The sequence below is a fragment of the Eubalaena glacialis genome, chromosome 4 (genome assembly GCF_028564815.1).
Source record: "Eubalaena glacialis isolate mEubGla1 chromosome 4, mEubGla1.1.hap2.+ XY, whole genome shotgun sequence".
In the NCBI taxonomy this organism is placed as follows: domain Eukaryota; kingdom Metazoa; phylum Chordata; class Mammalia; order Artiodactyla; family Balaenidae; genus Eubalaena; species Eubalaena glacialis.
Window position 1 is genome coordinate 48,307,223 of NC_083719.1, and position 5,920 is coordinate 48,313,142.

Below are 5,920 nucleotides of genomic sequence, written 5' to 3' on the forward strand. Positions count from 1 at the left end.
CTGATTGAGATGTGCTCTGAGTGTAAAATACGCACCAGAGCTCAAAGAATTGGTGTGAAAAAAAGAATGCAAAGTACATCATTTATCATCTTTAAGATCTACTACATGTTGAAATGATATTTTGGATAGATTGAACTAAATAAAGTGAATGATTAAAGTAAATGCTACAACATGAGCAAAGCTTGAAACACAATGCTAAGTGAAAGAAGTCAGACACAAAGGCCACACATTGTATGATTCCACTTATATGAGATGGCCAAGAGGCGAAGCAACAGAGACAGAAGGTAGATGGTTGGTTGCTTAGGGCTGGGGGTTTTGGAGGGAAATGGGAAGTGAGTGCCGATGGGTATGGAATTTCTTTAAGGGGTGATGAAAATGTTCTAAAATTGATCGTAGCGCTGGTTGTACAACTCTGTGAATATACTCAGTTGTACACTTTAAATGGGTAATTGTATGGTGTGTGAATTTTAGCTTGATAAAGCTGTTTTAAATTAACAAATTTGGATGCAAAAAATTTTTTTTATCTGTTTAAACTTTAAAAAAGGTAGCTAGTAGAAAATTTTAAATTACATAAGTGGCTGGCATTATATTCTGTTGAATCTGCTGGGCTAAGGGGACTGAGGGTGAAGAAGCTGGGAAAACCCAGGCTAGTGGTTCCCAAAGGGATGGTCATAAACTCTAGGCAGAAGAGCAGCCAGACGTGGTCACTTTTGGTTCAGGGCTAAGAGGAGTGAGGGGTGACGGAGAACCTAGCCTGGAAGGTTGGGGGGTTTTGAGGATAAGGATATAACTCCAGGACTGGAGCAGGCCTCTGCACCAAGTGCCAGCACGGGACTGATGGCAGACCCCAATTTCTGGCCCCTAGGCAAACGGGGCGCCGAGTTTGGTCACCTCTCCAGAACTCTTATCAGCCCAGCCCTACCTTTCACGAGTGGCTGCCCTGGCTGCCTCTGACCCAGGCTGGCAGCCTCTTGGGCTGAGAGGGTCCACATCTTGACGCACCTGTAACACATTTGCATACCTGGAACCCAGTCTTGGTGAGCTATGGCAGGCAGACCGGGAAGCTCTGGCCTTGTCCTGGGGGATGGAAACTTCTTCAAAGAATATTGCCAAAGGAGCTTGTTAGGTCTGCTTATGAAATGTCATAAACAAACCCTTGAGTTGGTCAGAGGCTTGGGTGGATGCAGCATAAAGGGAAGCCTTGGGTGCCTTCTTGGCATCCTCTCCCCAACCCAGGTTTCTTTCCAATTCAGTTCTCCTCTCCCTCAAAAAAAGAAGCACAACAGTATGTCAAAGGACACAGCTCGGTGAATGATGGATAAGGAAGCTACACTTAGGGCCTCCCAAAAGGAAGGATCCCATGACTTATCTCTGGAAACCAGAAAGATGATTGGACTGAAGGGTAGATTGGAGTGAATTAGCCAGATGAATTGAAACCCCAAAGGTCTAGTTCTGAAGGAGGGGGTCAGTGCCCTAGAAAGGAGAGAGAAAATTAAATACACTGTATTTGGCAGTGGCTATTTAAATTTTAAAATTGCAAAGTGAGAATTTGACATTATCCTGTGTCTTATCCAAGCTATGTCCTGAAATTTGCTCCAGTAGTAAATTTAGTTAGTTTCTCTCATGACTGACTGTGTACCAGGTTTCAGAGGATAGGGTGGTGATCAGAGAAAATGCGGTGGACAAAGTTCATGAACCTAGGAGTATTATGTGGGCAGAGTAAGAGCTCCTGTTTTCTTGCTGTGATGAAGTAACAGCAGAAAGTTAACTGTTCATTGAAGGCTTGGGAGACATAGAGGTGAGCATCTTCTGTATGACTGGAAGCTCCTGAAGGGCAAGGTTATAAATTACTCATGTCTATATCTCCACCATAGGGACTGGCACATGGTAAATACTCAAGGAATACTTGTAGCGTGGATGGTTGGATAGAGGGAGGGATATGACACAGTAGATAATTGATTAACAGTTCTGTTATATAATGATTTAGTGTTTTGGGTGGTGGATGATGAGGAAGAAGAACTTGAAAGATTTCATTTATGTGATAGGGAAATAAATTCTGAAAGTGTTAAACTAAAACATATGATAGCATATTGCATATTTGGTTTTGTCAGCTATCTAGTTTTTCCAAACAGTGCTTAGACTTGTTGAATAAGAGTGTGGGTAGAAACATGCCTAGAATTACAGCTCATGGGCCTCTCTCTCTGGATCTTGGAAAATGCAAACCACTTAGGAGTGGACGAATGACTTAATGATGACGTTGTCAGGGCCCTCAGAATAAATATTGCCTTTTCCATTCCCACTGCTGGTACTACACAGTGCAGCTGGTGTATCATCAAGAGGCTGAGATCTCCTCATCCTTCTCTTCTGAGTCAGGCAGCATAAGGTGGTAAAAAAGTTGCTCAAGAATCATTTGAATCCTTCATCCCTTGTCCTTGCAAGGTGAGGCAATCCTTTCTGACCAAGGATCCTGTCCTATAAGTGAGTTGGCTTTTTGTGTTAGGCAGTTAGCAACCTATATTTCAAGTCAAGGTATTTAAAAGTCAGGACACAGAAAGAGTTTCTGTCTCCAGATAGTTCTATACCAGAGCTTAAAAGGCTCATCTGGAATATTAGAGGGCAGGGAACTTCAAAGAAAACAAAACCATGTGTTATTTTCAGATTGAACTTAGATCTCTAAAAATTCTGTGAAACTCTCTTATGTGGGTCCGAGGCACGCCACTAATCGAGGTGGACGTGACCCTGGTAGGGTGAGCTAAGAAAGCTGGATTCTTTGAAGGAAGTAACTTTCTGTGATATCATGTCAGGGATGTGCAGGTGCAGCTGGGTGGGAGCCCTTGGCACCAGGACTCCTTGTAACGGGTCCAAATCCCTGGTGCCCATACTCCTTGACCCAAGTCACTTCTGCTCATGAACCTGTACTATGACCCACAAGCAGCCAGCAGCAGCTGAAAGGAAATGATGTGGCAACTGTGTCCAAAGACGATGGTTAAATGTTGGAAACAGAAAAGAAAATCCACTTAAAAATATGCCGTTGTATTTTACAAAGGCTGTGCAAGATTTAGAAAGCATGTTTAGCATTCCAAGTATGCTCCCTTCTGTGTCTTTAGAGACTGGCTCTGAGAATGATTTTTTTGTTTATTTAACATTTAATCAAAAGAGACATGGACCCCACCAGCTTTTGAGTAATAGCTTCAGTAGCACTGCCTCTTTGCATTTAGTTTGAGGAGAGAAACTTCAACCATACGGAGAATTTGGTGTCTGTAATATGTACTAAAAGATCAGCTGGTCTAACTTTACAGGGCTAATAAAAGGGAAGAATTTTCCTGTGCTCAGGTCTTTTATGAATTATAAATAACCATTCACTTTGGAAGATAGCACATCATAAAATTTTTTTTCACAAATATGCACAAATCCATTTTAAGATCCAAGAAAAAAGATGTTCAGAAGTCTCAGATGTACTCAGTTTTGATTTCGTGGGGAAACATATTCTTTTACCATATGGATGCTTTTAAAGGGGCCTTCAACTGGGGCTCAATAATGACACCCTAGTGGCTAAATAAGGGATTTCTTTCCTTCTAACATTATTTCCCTGTTATTAAAGGTGGAAGAACCTTCCACAAATAGCATACTATTAGAGTGCTTTAGGGGGTATCCTGGGAATCAAGGTTATGTGTCTGCTCCAGAAATACTGTCTGTAATTATCATTCCCCAGTGGTTCTGAGGATGCAGTCTTGGTGCGTTCATTAATTTCTTGATTCTACAAGTCTGAAGTACTTGCCGGCTCTTGATATTCAATATTTTACAGTAGGAGTTTTTTTTGTGTGTGGTTTTTTTTTAGGGTCACAGGTCTCTCTCCCTCCCTTCCTCTCATAATAACCATTTCCTGGCTTCTTTTGTCTGCTACAATAAAAGGTATGAAAGACTAGATTTGAAAAGAAAAAGAAGTCAGATGTGAGATTCTTACAAACCCAAGGCTTCATCTTCTGTGTTTATAATCTAATATGAATATTAAAAGATAGAGTATTTAGATCTAACGAACAACTGAAGAGGGTCCACGGGTAAGACTAGCACATTCATTTTCTTCCCCCAACACTTTACTGTGAATGTTTCCAAATATACCCAAAATTTTACACAGCATTTTACAGTGAATCCCCATATACCCACTATTTAATTGTAGAGTCTACCATTAACATTGTACTACCTTGCTTTATTGCATATCTATACATCCCTCCTCCATTAATCCTTCTTATCTTTCTCACGCTTTTGAAAGTAAATGGGGGCTTCCCTGGTGGCACAGTGGTTGGGAATCCGCTTGCCAATGCAGGGGACACAGGTTTGAGTCCTGGTCCGGGAAGATCCCACATGCCGCGGAGCAACTAAGCCTCTTCACCACAACTACTGAGCCCGCGCGCCTAGAGCCTGCGCTCCGCTACAAGAGAAGCCACCACAAGGAGAAGCCCGCGCACCGCAACGTAGAGTAGCCCTTGCTCGCCGCAACTAGAGAAAGCCCACACGCAGCAACGAAGATCCAATGTAGCCAAAAATAAATTAAAAAAAAAAAAAAAGTAAATGGCAGGGACTTCCCTGGCAGTCCAGTGGTTAAGACTCTGTGCCTCCACTGCAGGGGGCACAGCTTCGATCCCTGATGGGGAAACTAAGATCCTGCATGCCATGCGGCATGGCCAAAGACAAAAAAAAAAAAGAAAGTAAATGGCAGGCATGAACCAAATTCCACCTAAAAACTTCAGTTTGATATTTACTTTTTTCTTCTGATGTAAAATTTATATATAATGAGATATAAAACCTTAAGTGTATACTTTCTGAGTTTTGTGTACCCAAAGTCCTATTAAGACATAGAACATCACTATTGCCCCAGAAAGTTCCCTCCCACTTTCCTGTCAATCCTTGCCCCTACTCCCCTTCCCAGAGGCAAGCACTGTTTTGATTTTTTTCACTACAGATTAGGTTTGCCTATTCTAGAATTTCATATAAAAATGGAATCAAATAAACTCTTTCGAGTAAGACCTTTTTCACTCAGCATACTCTCTATGAGATTGAGTCACGTTATTCTGTGTGAAAGTAGTTCATTCCTTTGTATTGTTGAGTAGTATTCCATTGTGTGACTATACCACAGTTTGTATGGTCATTCATCTGTTCAAGGACATCTGGGATGTATCCAGTTTTTGGCTATTGTGAATAAAGCTGTTGGGAACATTCTTACACAAGCCTTTTTATAGACATATGCTTTCATTTCCCTTGGGAAAAAACTTACTTGCATAATTGCTAAATCAGAGTAGGTGTATGTTTAGTTTTTTTTTTTTAATTTTTATTTTATATTGGAGTATAGTTGATTAACAATTTTGTGTTATTTTAGGTGTACAGCAAAGTGATTCAGTTATACATATACATGTATCTATTCTTTTTCAAATTCTTTTCCCATTTAGGTTATTACAGAATACTGAGCAGAGTTCCCTGTGCTATACAGTAGGTCCTTGTTGGTTATCTATTTTAAATATAGCAGTGTATACATGTCAATCCCAAACTCCCAATCTATCCCTCCCCTCCACCTTTCCCCCTGGTAACCATAAGTTTGTTCTCTAAGTCTGTGAGTCTGTTTCTGTTTTGTAAATATGTTCATTTGTATCATTTTTTTTAGATTATGCATATAAGCGATATCATATGATATTTGTCTTTGGTGTATGTTTAGTTTTTAAAGAAACTGCTATTCCTTTTTCAAAACAGATGTTCCATTTAATATTCCCACCAACAATGTATGAGAGTTCCAGTTGCTCCACATCCTTGCTTGCATTTAGCATTGTCATCCTGGTGAGTATGTGGTGATATCTCATTGTGGGTTTAATTTCCATTTTCCTAATGACTAAGAACATTGAACACGTCACCATGTGCTTATTTGCCATTC